Source organism: Trachypithecus francoisi, unplaced genomic scaffold, assembly GCF_009764315.1.
Source record: "Trachypithecus francoisi isolate TF-2019V2 unplaced genomic scaffold, Tfra_2.0 Lachesis_group12, whole genome shotgun sequence".
NCBI classification, from domain to species: domain Eukaryota; kingdom Metazoa; phylum Chordata; class Mammalia; order Primates; family Cercopithecidae; genus Trachypithecus; species Trachypithecus francoisi.
This window is the reverse complement of record NW_022681457.1, coordinates 100,082,015-100,098,258: the sequence shown is the minus strand read 5'-3', so window position 1 is coordinate 100,098,258 and position 16,244 is coordinate 100,082,015. Positions and strand designations below refer to the sequence as shown.

General features: G+C 40.6%; 1 protein-coding gene and 1 non-coding gene across 2 annotated transcripts in view; one reads left to right on the top strand and one right to left on the bottom strand.

The window, feature by feature from the left end:
- The window catches only part of CLIC4 (chloride intracellular channel 4), a 101,386-nt gene that overhangs the window by 23,845 nt on the left and 61,297 nt on the right, over positions 1 to 16,244 (top strand). The window lies entirely within an intron of this gene.
- Positions 13,095 to 13,197, bottom strand: LOC117093999. Its single transcript, XR_004441340.1, has one exon. It is a non-coding gene; the product is annotated as a U6 spliceosomal RNA (small nuclear RNA).

Below are 16,244 nucleotides of genomic sequence, written 5' to 3'. Positions count from 1 at the left end.
TCCCCGCCAGGGAGATCTGCAGCTCCACTCTCCCCGCCTGCCCACTTCTCTGTCCCCATTTCCTCTGACAGTAGCTCGCCGAAAGCGTTCCCAGGCTGGTGGTTTCTTCCTTCCAGCACGACGCGGGCTTTTGACTCAATTCAGCCCTCCGGCCAGAGGCAGGTGGCCACAAGCCTGGGGCCCCCGGCCGGCAACCGAATTTTTGGGCGCAGCATTGGCCCCGGCCGGTCCCGCCACTGAGGAGCCGGAGCTCCTCAGGGAGGGGGACCCCGCCGGCCCCGGGAAGCCGCCCCAAACGGAGCTGCCTGGCCACCGAGCCTACCTGCCATACCTGGGCAGCGGCCGGGCCTGGGTCCCAGCCGCTGGCCACCCGCCCGGGCAGGCCGGAAGGAACAAAGGCGCTCCTAATATTTGTTTTTAATTTAAAACAATTTTTTTTTCTTTTGAGATGGAGTCTTGCTGTGTTGCCAGGATGGAGTGCAGGGGTGCGATCTTGGCTCGCTGAAGCCTCCACCTCCCGGGTTCAAGCTGTTCTCCTGCCTCAGCTTCCCGAGTAGTTGGGACTATAGACGCGCCACCATGCCCAGCTAATTTTTGTATATTTAGTGGACACAGGGTTACACCATGTTGGCCAGGATGGTCTTAATCTCTTGACCTTCTGTTCCACCCGCGTTGGCCTCCCAAAGTGCTGGGATTACAGGTGTGACCCACCACGCCCAGCCTATATTTTTAATAGAGACAGGGTTTCACCATGTTGGCCAGGCTGGTTTTGAAATCCTGACTTCAAATGATCTGCCTGTCTCGGCCTCCCAGAGTGCCAGGATTATAGGCATGAGCCATTGCGCCATTTTTTCTTTTTTTTAGAGATCAGGTCTTGCTATGTTGCGCAGACTGGTTTTTTTCTTTTTCTTTCTTTATTTTTTGAGACGGAGTCTCACTCTGTCACCCAGGCTGGAGTGCAGTGGCACAATCTCAGCTCACGGCAACCTCTGTCTCTGGGTTCAAGTGATTCTTGTGCCTCAGCTTCCCTAGTAGCTGGGACTACAGACATGGGTCACTGCAATTGGCTAATGTTTTTGTATTTTCAGTAGAGACAGTTTCGCTGTGTTGGCCAGGCTGGTCCAGAACTCCTGGTGTCAAGTGATCCGCCCACCTTGCCCTCCCCAAGTGCTCGATTATAGGTGTGAGCCACCACGCCCAGCCAGTATTTCTATCTAGGTGCTGAAGTAGTTTCTTTTGGAGTTGAAGATCATTAGAATTAATACTTCAAGTAGGCAATTGAGTCATCATAATGGAAGACTGGATCTTTAGTGTTATGCTGTTATAGTATGCAATGTCCAATCTTTTGGCTTCCCTGGGCCACATTGGAAGAAGAATTGTCTTGGGCCACACAAAAAAATACACTAACAATAGCTGATGAGCCAAAAAAAAAAAAAAAAAAAAAAAAGCAAAAAGACCTTATAATGTTTTAAGAAAGTTTATGAATTTGTGTTGGGCTTCATTCAAAGTGGTCCTGGGCCACATGTGGCCCACGGACCTCAGGTTGGACAAGCTTGATGTAGTGGCTAAGAGTGTGGACTCCCAAGCCATGTGGCCTGTGTTTGAATCCTAGTTCTGCCCTTTGCTAGTTGCTAGGTGTCCCCACTGGGATAATCTTCTTGGGCTTTGTAAAGATTATAAGAGTTAATATAAGAAAAGCCCTTAGAGTCTGACTCATAGTAAGCCTTGTTTGCTTACTATTTTGCCTTTAGGAATGCAGAATTAAGACCATGTTGGCTTGGCCTATGGTTAGTTTATATATTCCAATATACCATATGTGGTTTCAACCTCCAGGATTAGAAGCATCTGCCAGACTGCCACTACAACCAGGTGGGAACTTTTCATTCTTTATCAAAAGAGCAGGGTTAGTACAAAAAAAGTTCAAGGTTAAGCTTGAATTGGCTCCTGAATTAACTTTAGTGAACCCTGATCCTGTTGACACTTACTAGGTAACTAAAGGACAGTCAGATTGGACTCTGCCATCTTAGTCCATTGGCCTCAGCAGTTCTTTCTGGACTTGTAGCTAAAGCTGAGAGTCTATTGCTGGTGAGAATGTTTCTCTTTTCTCTCTCTCTCTTTTTTTTAATGTGAAAGCATAAAAGAAGAGGAATAATTTATGACGTAGGATCTTATTGGTTCTGTAGAAGTACTCTTAATTAAAATGTTTTAATTAAAATAATATGTATAATTTAAATAAAATAATATATTATTTTAATTTAAAAAACTTTATATATAGTTTTTTTGTGGCATGGAGTTGCACTCTGTCGTCCCGGCTGGAGTACAGTGGCATGATCTTGGCTAACTGCAACCTCTGCCTCCTGGGTTCAAGCAATTCTCCTGCCTCAGCCTCCCGAGTAGCTGGGATTACAGGCATGCGCCACCATGCTCGGCTAATTTTTGTATTTTTAGTAGAGATGGGGTTTCTCCATGTTGGTCAGCCTGGTCTCGAACTCCCGACATGAGGTGATCCGCCCTCCTTGGCCTCCCAAAGTGTTGGGATTACAGGCATGAGCCACTGCGCCCAGCCAAAATTTTTATTTTTTTAAGATATGGGGATCTTGCCATGTTGCCCAGGCTGGTCCCAAAGTCCTGAGCTCAAGTAGTCCCCTTGTGGTGGCCTCCCAAAGTAAAAGTATTTTTCAATTATGGATTTTGGCTTCCTGTTCTACCACATTTCACTATTTCTTGATTGTTGTGGTATTTATCTTTACAATTGAACAGATCATATATTAACTAGCCTTTAATGCTTTCTTTAAAGGAAATGTAGATGTGCTTATATTTTTAACACATCTAGAGAGGAAGAGATTAAGCTCTTTTTATTTAATTTGGAAGAAGTTGAGATAGTGTAGATCTACAGGTTTTATATTTAGTAATTTTTAAGGAGTAAAAATGAAGTCTTCTAATTTTTCTAGACTCTAAGATTGTTGTTGTTTTTAGAATTTTTCACCTTATACCACAATGGGATAATAAAGCTTAAAACATTAGCATGTCAGCTGGGCGCGGTGGCTCACGCCTGTAATCCCAGCACTTTGGGAGACTGAGGCAGGTGGTCAGGAGTTTGAGACCAGCCTGGCTAAGATGGTGAAACCCCGTCTCTACTGATAATACAAAAATTAGCAGGCATGGTGGCATGTGCCTGTAGTCCCAGCTACTCGGGAGGCTAAGGCAGAAGAATCACTTGAACCAGTGAGGCAGAGGTTTCAGTGAGCCGAGATCGTGCCACTGCACTCCAGCTTGGGCGACAGAGTGAGACTCCATCTCAAAAAAAAAAAAAAAACCAAAAAAAACTTTAGCATGTCTGTAATTTGTAGATATAATCTCTATAAATGATAAAGCAAAAATAGCTGGGCATGGTGGCACATGCCTGTGGTCTCAGCTACTGGGAGGCTGAAGCAGGAGGATTGCCTGAGCCTGGGAGATTGAGGCTGTAGTGGGCCACTGTGATTGCACCACTCCACTCCAGCCTGGGTGGCAGAGTGAGACCCTGTGTCAAAACAAAAGAAAACAAACAAAAAAATATAATGTAAGAATCATGAAGTGACTTTAAAATCTTCATTTTATAATAATGTTATAACTTTTCTGAAGCTACTTAATTTATCACTATACAGAATAAACAGATACATAATAAATGATCAGTAAGTTTTTATTTCCTTATTAAAGCCAGAATAATGGTCATGAGATAATAGATAGCATTGGGTGCTTACTATGGGGCCAGGCGCAGTGTGCCAGCCTTTTATGTGTGTTAGCTAATTTAATCCTCATATAAACTTTGAAATAGGTGCTATCAGTACTGTTTAACACATGAGAATTAGAGAGATCATTGTTTGGGTATGGTTGCAGGGCCAGTAAGTGGCAGTACTGGGATTTGTACTAATGTCTTTGGGATTTCAGAACTTGAATCAAGAACTTTATGTTCTTTTTCTCTATTTATTTGAAACTTGAATGTTTTCCTAACAGAGTTTCTTATGTTCTGTTTTCAGTCACCCTGAAAAAAAATTCAGAGTGTATTTTAGGATATTTCTAAAACATACTAACAACTAGTGAGCCTAGATGGTTCATTAGATGAGTTTGGTTGCTTTCAGTTCTCTTGGTAAAATTTGAAAGGAAACTAAAATTTCCATTACCTCACCTCTTTGCATTTTGGGGGCCTGGTTAATTAGTATTTTATAAAGTACTTTAGAGGGTTTATTTATAAACTCATTAAGGAACCTGACTTGAATGTCATTTAAAAAAATTTTTTATTATTATTATTTTTTTGAGACAGGGTTTCACCGTTGCCCAGGATGGAGTACAGTGGTGCCATCACAGGTCACTGCCACCTTGACCTCCTGGACTCAAGTGATCCTCCTCCTTTAGGCCCCTGAGTAGTAGCAAGGACTTTCAGTGCCACCATGCCCAGCTAATTTTTTTAAAATTAATTTTTTGTGGAGATGAGGTCTCACTGTGTCACCTAAGATGGTCTTGAACTCCTGGGCTCAAGTTATCCTCCCACTTTGGCCTCCCATTACAGGCATGAGCCACTGTGCTTGGCCTCACATATTTTGATTTTAGGATTGTTTTCCAATTGAGAAATGTCTAAATGATTCAAGTTTAATAAAAATCATATACTAATTTGTTGATTATTTTTCTGAGTTCTTTTCTTTCTGCCCCCTCCCTTTCTCCCTTCCTCCCTCTTCAGAGGAGTCTATACTTTGCATTGTTGATAGAAAAAAAAAAAAAAAGGCAAGGAAGTTTCTTTTTGTGGAGAGAGGAAATGGCTGTTGGTTCAAGACTTTATCCATATTAGGTATAAACTAAATATAGACATGTAATCCAGGAGTGAAGTCACATCTATAAAGTTTCTTAAGCAAAGCTAATGAGATCAGCCAGTGCTTTCGGATCTGTTTTTTCCCTCCTTACTTTTGGCTCACTTACCAAACTGATTCGTCCTATAGTCTGCCTGCCTTTGCCTCTTTAAAAAAAGAATAAAAAAATTATAAGGAATCTTTCTGTAAAACAAGCACACAAATTTTTAAAAAGTGGCTTTGTATGTGAAGCATAGCTACTTATGCCTCCCTTTGAGAGGAGGTTATAAATAAATTAGCTTCTTTAATTTCTTGACCTTGTCATTTTCCTCACACCAATTCTTCTTTTTTTGTTTTTTGAGTTGGTTTTATCCTTGAGACTTTGTCACATATTTTTACTGTGAGGCTGGACTCATCTTTGTAAATTGTAAGAAACATCTGTTTTACTTAGTATTTTCTTGCTTTATTCCATTTTTAACCATTAAAGCAGATCTCAATGTGGCTAAATGGTAATAGGATTTCTTCTGATTGGCTGGTTAGAGAGATTGTAGTAGAACGGAATGATGGAGTAAATTTGTTTCTGGTCACAGCACATGTCCTTCTCAAATAAGGACTTTGAAAAGTCCCTTAAAGCATTCTTACAATAATTGTTTCCAACTCCTGTGCTCCTTCTTAGAGCCCTTTGCAAGCATGCCTAAACACTCAAGCCCTTACGAACTGCTATGCTTCTGAAGAGAAGAACTGTATACACACATCTATGGCGTATCTTACTATAAATACTTTGGAATACAACTAATTCTGTAAAAAGTTTAGCTTAACATATTTCGGGGTTTTAGGGGTCAGTTCATAAAACTAAATGTTCTCCAAGCCTAAGTTGAAATCTGTTCTGAATCCTTCTCTGACCTTGTCGTTCCGTTAGCAGAGCTACTCTTGCCTACTGTTTGGGGTAGTTAGTGCGTTTTCATATTCTGCCACTCATCTGAATCACCTTTGATTACATTTTTGTTCCAGGTTAGAATGTAAATTCCCAGAGATCAAAGATAAGAGGTTATTTTCTTTTTTCTTCTTTTTATATTTTAAATTAAAAAATTATGTTCTTCCAAAGACAAAGGGACTTTTTTCTTCGTCTTTTGTATCTACCCCCTACCACAAACCATTATATATAGGAGATAATTCATTAATTCAGTAAGCATTTATTAGTGTTTTTGGGCAGATTGGTATGCATAGTATGGGAATATAAGCATGTAAGAGAGAATATATTAAGTATTTTCTGTTATTGTGTTCTGTATTACCTCATAGTAAAATACCAGAGATAAAAATAGTATTCAGTTATTGAACTTGAGACATGTAATTTGGGTTTTGTAACTAGCTTCACTATATAGCTATTGGTCTAAACTTAACAGATTGGTTTAGAGAACTAGAATATTAAAATTATGTAACTGGAAGGCCAGGATCAAGTCCTATGTGTATCCTAATTGATCTGCTATCTCATCTGTAAAGTGGGTGTGTTTCTTGGAGGTGACGTTCAGTCTAGTTTGTATTATTTTATATGCCAAGGTAGCCTTAGGCTTGGCTTAAGCTTAGGCCTACGCAGAAAGTTGAGACCTGAGATTCCAACATCAGATCCAGAGAATTAAATTCTCATAATTAGAAAAAATATATTAGATAACAAATAAAAATAGAGCCAATACAAATTCTTCATGATAATGGAGGCAGTTTGCCAAATAAAGAAAACATATTTCAGGAGTGAATTCTTTGACCAGAAAGAATATGTGTTATTTCCCAAATTAACTCCTGAAAGAAAGTTTAAGGAAAGATTTTGTTTGTTTTGTCTAAAATAAAGCAGACACAGAACCTTTCTTCTTCTTGTTTTTTTTTTTAAAGCCAAATTTATAGAATTTTCCTTCTTCATATTTGAGGAACCTGTGCATTGAAATCGGAAGTAAAATATTTGAGTAAGAAACATCCTGCTCTGTTATACTGTTCAGATACTTGAAGTTTTAGGCCAGCCAAGAAGATAGACAAGAATTCTGAATGTTAACTTTCACAGCTGAAATACAGTGTTGAATATATAATTTTTACAGAAACTGATTTTGTAATACATATATATAGAGAGACGGAGTCTTGCTCTTTCGCCCAGGCTAGAGTGCAGTGGCACAGTCTCGGTTCACTGTAGCCTCTGCCTGCTGGATTCAAGCGATTCTCCTGCTTCAGCCTCCCGAGTAGCTGGGATTACAGGCCCACGCCACCGCATCTGGCTAATTTTTGTATTATTAGTAGAGACAGGATTTCACCATTTTAGCCAGGCTGGTTGCGAACCCCTGACCTCGTGATCCACCTGACCTTGGCCTCCCAAAGTGCTGGGATTACAGGTGTGAGCCACGGTGTCTGGCCGATTTTGTAATATATTTTAATGAACATTTAAAAATACGTAATCCAAAATTAAAACATCTGAGGAAGATTCATTAATTTACTCATGTTTATTGAGAGCTAATTTATAGTGTTAATGAAATATTCTATAGCATTTTCATGATTGCAGTTTTTCATTGTTTATTGTCATCTTCATCAATCCATTGTTCTTAGTCATTTAGAGGTCTGAAATTTGGCTATTAAGCAATATTGTGATATATATCCTTACAGTCGATTTTCTGTGCATGTCAAGTAATTCTGTTTTAAAAGTCCCCCACATATCTCATTTACTCTCTGAATTCTTTCTTTCTTTTCCTTTTGTTTACTTAATCTGTCTTTTTTTTTTTTTTCACACTTCACCTGGAATGTAATCTCTTAAAAAAGAAAAACTTTCTGCAGAACTTAGGTTTTTTACAAAGGGAAAAATTGGGTTTTTGACTCTACTACTGAACTCTTGGTGGAATGTGTAGTTAAAATTGGTCTGAGAACTTGATGAACAGAAATAGCTCTCACCCACTAAATTTAGGTAGCTGCCTTAAGCACAGATGGGGAAGCAGAGTATTAATTTCTTGAACATTTCATTGTTTTCTTGTACTGTTGGGATTCTTTCTGAATCTAGTCTATACTACAGTATAATGTGTATTTTAAAACTGCCCTTAAGGAAAGTGGGTTGCTGCATTTTGACTTGCAGAAGAATTTCACCCATTCCCCAACACACTTGTCTTTAGTTGATAAACAAAGGAAGACCCTGGCAGTTAGTGAATTTATCTTCAGTTAGCAGATATTTTTTTAAAATGAGGGCTAGACAACGAAAAAGTTTGAGATGCATTTTTTTTTTTTTTTTTTTTTGACCGGGCCTCACTTTGTCATCCAGGCTAGAGTGCAGTGGTGAGATCATAGCTTACTACATCCTTGACCTCCTGGGTTCAAGGGATCCTCCAGCCTAAGCCTTCTGAGTAGCTAGGACTGAAGGTGTATATTACCACATCTGGCTAATTTTTTTGTTTTTTCGTAGAGATGGGGTCTCACTATGTTGTCTAGGCTGGTCTCAAAACCCCCAGCTTCAAGTGATCCTCCCACCTTGGCTTCCCAAAGTGTTGGGATTACAGGTGTGAGCCATTGCACCCAGCCAGAGATGGACTTTTTTTGATGTAACCAAAGTGAGAATAACTAATTATAAAGGAGCATGTTTCTTTTTTATTTTTATTTTTTAATTTTAATTTTAATTTTTTTTGTGGAAATGGAGTCTCGCTCTGTGGCCCAGGCTGGAGTGCAGTGGTGTGATCTCGGCTTACTGCAACCTCTGCCTCTCGGGTTCAAGCAATTCTCCTGCCTCAGCCTCCCAAGTAGCTGGCTCTACAGGTGCACACTGCCATGCCTGGCTAATTTCTTTTGTATTTTTAGTAGAGATGGGATTTCACTGTGTTGCCTAGGCTGGTCTCAAACTCCTGAGCTCAGGCAGTCCACCTGCCTCGGCCTCCCAAAGTGCTGGGATTACAGGCGTGAGCCACTGCACCTAGCTAAGTAACTCCTTTTTTAAATAAAGTAATCATGGCTTAATATAATAAACACAAATTAGTGTTCCGTGTTTCTGAAATTAAGTCATTTAATGCCAAACTTTCACATTCTAAATAGTTTTATCTGAAAATGCCTTTACTTCTCTTCCATTCTTTAAAGATAGTTTTGCTGGAAATAGAATTTTGAGTTGATTTTTATTGTTGTTATTCTTTCAGCAATTTTTTTTTTTTTTTTTGAGACAGAGTCTTGCTCTGTTGCCCAGTCTGGAGTGCAATGGCGTGATCTTGGCTCACTGCAACCTCCGCCTCCTGGGTTCAAGCGATTCTCCTGCCTCAGCCTCCTGAGTAGCTGGGACTACAGGTGCACACCACTACGCCCGGCTAATTTTTTGTATTTTAGTAGAGACGGTTTCACCGTTGTTGCCCAGGCTAGTCTTGAACTCCTGAGCTCAGGCAGTCCGCCCGCCTTGGCCTCCCAAAGTGCTAGGATTACTGGCATGAGCTACCTTGCCTGGCCATTCTTTCAGCGTTTAAAAAAATGTTACTGACTGGGCATGGTGGTTTATGCCTGTAATTTCAGCACTTTGGGAGCCTGAAGTGGGAGATCACTTGAGCCCAGGAGTTGGAGACCCTCTTGGGCAACCTAGTGAGACCTGTCTCTACAAAAAATAGAAAAAATAGCTGGACATAGTGGCAAGTGCCTGTCGTCCCAACTACGTGGGAGGCTGAGGTGGGAGGATGGATTGATCCTGGAGATCGAGGCTGCAGTGAGAGCTGCGCTCCAGCTTGGGCGACAGGAGACCCTGTCAAAAAAAAAAAAAAAAGGCCCGAGGGCGGTAGCTGATGCCTATAATCACAGCACTTTGAGAGGCCAGGGTGAGTGGATCACCTGAGGTCAGGAAATGAAGACCAGCCTGGCCAACATAGTGAAACCCTGACTCTATTCAAAATAGAAAAATTAGCTGGGCATGGTGGCGCATGCCTGTAACCCCAGCTACTGGGGCGGCTGAGGCGGAAGAATCTCTTGAACCCAGGAGGCAGAGGTTGCAGTGAGCCGAGGTCATGCCACTGTACTCTAGCCTGGGTGGAGCAGGACTCCATCTCAAAAAAAAAAAAAAAAAGCGTTCCATGTTTTCTGGCCTCCATTACTCCAAATGAGGATTCAACAGTCATTCAAATTATTATTCCTTTGTATGCCGTGTGTTGGTTTTTTTCTAGCTAGTGTGAAGATTTTCTTTCTTTTTTTTTTTGCTTTTCGTTATTTCAGTTATGATATACTTAGTTGTGGCGTTGTTTATATTGAATCTCCTTGATGTTCGTGAAACTTGAATCTGTAAATTCGTCTTTATTTGGGAAAATTTTGGCCATTATTTCTTGAAATATTTGTTTTCTTCATTATCTCCTTCTGGAACTCTAAAATATGAACGTTTTAATATTTTCCCGTAGGTCTTTGAGGCTTTTTTTTCTGTTGTTCAAATTGAACAATTTCTTGGTTCTGTCTTCATGTTCACAGACCCTTTTCTTTCCCCTCCCTCCGAGCTGCCTGCATCCCTCCCTCCCTCTCTCTTTCTTTGTTTCTTTCTTTTCTTTACTGTTAAGCCAATCTAGTAATTTGAAAAAATAATTCAGATATTGTAGTTTTTAGTTCTAGAATTTACGTTTTTGTGTGTGATTTCTTTCCCTACTGAGATTTCCTATCGTCCTTTATTATGAGCATATTTTTCTTTTGGTATTTGAACATAGTTACCATAACTGCTTTAAAATCCTTGACTGCAAACTGTAGAATCTGGGTCATCTTAGGGTAGTCTTCTTGATTACCTTTTTTTTTTTCCTTGAGAATGGGTCAGGCCTTTCCGTTTCTTCTTATGGGGAATAATTTTGGATTGTATTTTGAATATTACAAATGATAAATGATAATTTATATATATAAATTTTGTTATGCCACTCTTTTTTTTTTTTTTTTTGAGACGGAGTCTCGCTCTGTCGCCCAGGCTGGATGGAGTGCAGTGGCCGGATCTCAGCTCACTGCAAGCTCCGCCTCCCGGGTTCCCGCCATTCTCCTGCCTCAGCCTCCCGAGTAGCTGGGACTACAGGCGCCCGCCACCTCGCCCGGCTAGCTTTTTGTATTTTTTAGTAGAGATGGGGTTTCACCGTGTTAGCCAGGATGGTCTCGATCTCCTGACCTCGTGATCCACCCGTCTCGGCCTCCCAAAGTGCTGGGATTACAGGCTTGAGCCACCGCGCCCGGCCTATGCCACTCTTAAGAGCATTGATTTTCTTTTCTAAAGCAAGCGATTGATTAACTTAGCTGAATTCAAGCTGCACAACTGTCCCCCCGTAGTAGGTAGCAGTTTATATTTCAGTTCAGTTCTCTTAGCTGGCCTACGTGGACCCTGCTCTGTGCATGTGTGTTTCATGGATCAGCTAGAGATTTAGACAGATTTATGCAGATTTTAGGGCCCCCCCTTGCTGGTTCTCCATCTCTCTCTCTCTCTTTTTATTTTCTTTCCAATGGTAATGGTTGCTCTAGACTGTTTTTTGGTTTTTAAAGTCAGCAGGAGTGTGAATTTTCCATTGGGGTTTTAGTTGCCCTGCATGGTGCAAGGCTAAAAGATACAAACTGGGGAAACTTGTCCAGTGCAGTCCCCTTCCTCCAATTGCCAACTCCCTTCCAATATTTGCCTGCTTCCGTCACTGTCCAGTGCCTTCAGGTGGTTGTTTTTGTCTGGAAGTTATAGCTGCTATGACAGGCAGAGTTGATTCTATAGGACGAACTGCCTGGTCTTACTAGAGGCCTCAAATTAATTTTTTTAAAAACAGAAACCAATAGAATAGTTTTAGATTTATAGAAAAATTGCAAAAATAATACAGAGTTCTGAAATTTATTTTAAATGAAAATATTTCTAAAATATATTAATGCTTCCTTCACTTTTGAAAATGCTGGCTTTGGCCAGACGAGGTGGCTCACGCCTGTAATCCCAGCACTTTGGGAGGCCGAGGCAGGCGGATCACGAGGTCAGGAGATCGAGACCATCCTGACTAACACGGTGAAACCTTGTCCCTACTGAAAATACAAAAAAATTAGCCAGGCGTGGTGGTGGGCACCTGTAGTCCCAGCTCCTCAGGAGGCTGAGGCAGGAGAATCGCTTGAACCCGGGAGGCGGAGGTTGCAGTGAGCCAAGATCACGCCATTGCACTCCAGCCTGACGGACAAGAGCAAAACTCCATATCAAAAAAACCTGAAAATGCTGGGTTTAACTGCCAATTAATGTCAACATTCTGAATATAAATTCAGTAATGCTGCAATGGCCTCGGGAGCCATTGAGGCATGTAAGACTATTTTTGCCTTTCTGCTAAATGGCCTCAGCTATTGTGCTTTTTGAACCTAAATCTCCTTTGTGTATGTGCATGTGTGGATTGGTGCGTACGTGCACGTGTGTGTGTATTTTGTATTTCTTCCTTTGCCAACTTAGCTCTGTTGATACAGCCCATTTCCTTTCATTTTCTTTTTCTTTTCTTTTTTTTTTTGAGACAGAGTCTCGCTGTGTTGCCCAGGCTGGAGTGTGGTGGCGCTATCTCTGCTCACTGCAAGCTCCGTCCCCTGGGTTCATGCCATTCTCCTGCCTCAGCCTCCTGAGTAGCTGAGGCCTGGCCCATTAATTTTTTATTGTAATTTGTTGTGGCTCAGTACACCAGATAAACTGTTAAAATTTGTTTGAAATAAGAATAAATAGTTTCAGGCCAGGCACGGTGGCTCACGCCTGTAATCCTAGCACTTTGGGAGGCCAAGGTGGGCGGATCACGAGGTCAGCAGTTCAAGACCAGCCTGACCAACATGGTGAAACCCCGTTTCTACTAAAAATACAGAAATTAGTCGGGCATGGTGGCATGTGCCTGTAATCCCAGCTATTCAGGAGGCTGAGGCAGGAGAATCACTTGAACCTGGGAGGCAGATGTTGCAGTGAGGTGAGATCACGCCACTGCACTCCAGGCTGGGTGACAGATTGAAAAAAGAAAAAAAAAAATAAATAGTTTCTGAGAGCTTGAATGTTGAGTTAATGAGTCAGGTACATCATCCTTAGTACCTGGTCTTGATGACATTGGTGCCCACAGAGGCCTTTTCTTTAGACGGGTGCTGTCAATACAATAGTCATTACCTATTGAGTGTTTGAAGTATGTCTAGTTTGAGTTGAGATGTACTATAATTATGAAATATACACTAGATTTTAAAGATGTAGTACAAAGAAAATGTAATAACTTTTTATATTGATTATGTGTTGAAATGAATTTAGATATATTGGGTTAAATAAAAATATTTAATCACACTTGTTTCTTTTACTTTAAAAAAAATGTGGAATGCTTCACAAATTTGTGCATCATTCTTGTACAGGGGCCATGCTAATCTATTTTGAATTGACCCAGTTTTAGTATTTATGCTGTCAAAGCAAGTACTCTTTTTACGTCTTTAATATGGCTGCTAGAAAATTTAAAACATTTGTGGCCTACATTCTATGGGTCGTAGCTCAGGTCATTTATCTTACTTGATAGTAATGTCTATGAGTGAGATGGTGGTTGTTCTGTAAGAATCTTGAGATCAAACAGGTGAGATTCTAGCATCTCCTTCTTTGCTTTGGTGCAAGAAACTATCATAGTGGTTGGTAGATAGTATGGACCTTGGAGTTTAAACCTCAGTTTTGACACTCCTCAGTTGTATGACCTATGACAAATTACTAAGCTTCTCTGAACCTCAGTTTCCTCATCTGAAACTCATATGAAACATGAGGAAAACAACCCTTAATTTCATATGGTTATTGTGAAATACGTAAAACTAGTTTTATATAGTGCATGTCAGCTGCAAAATACACTACTCAATAAATAGTAGCTTTTAACTTGTTTCCAGACCGTTTTGGTGACATTTTGATTTATTGTTGTTGATACTTATAGGGAATACAATCAAGGTAGATCCAGACTAGGATAAAAGGACTGTAGCTTTGGTCATTTTTCTTTCTTTCTTTCTTTCATTTGTTGTCATTCAGGTTTTTTCCCCCACTAAAGAATATGTCTTTGATGAAGAATTTGTAAGAAAAAGGATGACCCCTCTGTAAAAAGAAGAGATGTTGCCTCCAGACAGTCAGTATTTTAAATTACATGGTTTATTAGTTATTCTGAAGAGATAATAGACTTTGTTCCTCCTTTTAGGCTTCTGATGAGTGAATGTGAACAAGCAGAACTCGTTTTCATCATGGGTCTGTTGTGCCTAGATGGAAAGTCTGGTCATTGTACATTTGATGGTTTGTTTTAAAAAGTGGTTCTGGCTGAGATATTTCAGATTTGATTTTCCTACAGATTAAAGCCTTTGTTTCCATCTTCAGCATATACTTCAAGCAAGTAACAAAAGTACTCAAAAGGAACTCAAGTGACGTTAATTCCCTTTGTTATTTCATCTAGTAGTTTTTGAATGACTACTTTGCATTTAGCATTTATTCAAAAGAAGTTCTATTACATTTAAGCAGTTTAACATTTTGGCACTGATTAGAGACAGTAATGAGATTATCATGTAAAAACATTAAAAAATAATTTTCTTAAATCTACAAAGAATAGAAAAGAAAAACATGCTTGTTATAAAAAGACAAATAGGACACAAGTATATAAAATTAATACCCCAGGCTGGGCATGGTGGCTCATGCCTGTACTCCCAGCACTTTGGGAGGGCAGAGTGGGCAGATCGCTTGAGCCCAGGGGTTCGAGACCAGCCTGGGCAACAAAATACAAAAATTAGCCAGGCATGGTGGTACGTGCCTGTAGTCCCAGGTACTTGGGAGGCTGAGGTGGGAGAATCACTTGAACCCAGGGAGGTCAAGGCTGCAGTGAGCTGTGATTGCGCCACTGTACTCCAGCCTGGGCGGCTGAGCGAGAGTTTGTCTCAAAAAATAAAAATAATCTTCTGTCCCTGCCTCTCCCCAGATGTGTCCCGAGGTAAACAATGTTAATTTTGGTTTATAGCCCTCCATACCCGAGAATTATTTTCAAGATGTAAATGCCAGGGTTATAGATCTGTGGTATCTCTTAAAGGGATTTATTTCCCTTTCCATCCTCCAGCAAAGTATAGGCCTACCCTTACTCCCATCTTGAGGTTTCCTTGACCCAGTTGCTCAAAGCAGATAGGTAGGAGTTACTTGATTTCTTTCTTTCTCCCGCTTTCCACATCCAAACCATCCACGTGGCTTTAGGATTATGCTATCCCAATTTAATTTAATCCACACTTTTCATGTCCATTGCTTTTACCTAATCCAGAGCACATTTCACCACAACTACCACAAGAGGCCACCCAGCTTCAATTCTTTATCAGTTTGATGCCTCTGACCTGTTTTCCATATGGCAGAGTGTTATTTATTATCTTAAATGGAAATCAGATTTTGCCCTTATATACCCTCACCCATCAAAACCCTTCAGTGGTATCCTGTTACCCTGTTCTGGCATTCCTTAACCCCTTTCCCTCCCACCAGTGGAAGCTCCATGAAGTCAGGAATATGTTCTTTGGCACATACTGTTTTACTGAGCACTTAACTGCATGCTGGGCAATATTTTAAGAGCTTTTCATCTATTAATTCATTTATATTCATGATAACTCTGTGAAGTAGGTGTTCTTCCAACCATTATACGTATAAAGCAACTGAGGCCCAGAGAGGTTTAAGTAACTTACCCAATATCACACTCAAGCAGAAGAATCAATATATCAAACCAGGCACTCTGCCTTCAGTCCTTGCTGTTAAACGTTGTATTAAATGCTTTTTTTCTACATAGTAGGTACTTGGTAAACATTTGTTAAGTTTATGAATAAATTGTTCCCTCTTTGCATAAAATTCAAGCACTTTAATTTGGTTTAGAAAATCTTTCATGATCTGGCCCCTGCCAACACCACTTTCTTGTGTACTCATGGCAGTCTTGTTACACTGGCTCTTTGCATGGCTGTTTCCTTCTCATTCTTTATGTCTAAGAGGTCTTCCATGGTCATCTTATCTAAAGTAGGTGCTTCTTGTCCTCTCTCTGAGTACTTTGTTTCCCGTTAGGCAAATCATGATTAATTGTTAAATACATGGTATAGGCTTGCTATTCCCTGGGAATTTGTAAGAGATGCAGAATCTTGGTTGTCACCCCAGATTTACTGAATCAGAATCTGCATTTTTACAAGATCTCCTAATAAGTTGTGTTGACATCAGAGTTTGAGAAGCTGGGATAGAAATTGAAAGGGCAGCTGGGTGCAGTGGCTCATGGCTATAATCCCAGCGCTTTGGGAGGCAGAGGCGGGTGGATCACCCGAGGTCAAGAGTTTGAGAACAACCTGACCAACATGGAGAAGCCCCGTCTCTACTAAAAATACAAAATTAGCTGGGCATGGTGGTGCATGCCTGTAATCCCAGCTACTCGGGAGGCTAAGGCAGGAGAATCACTTGAACCTGGGAGGTGGAGGTTGTGGTGAGCTGAGATCCCACCA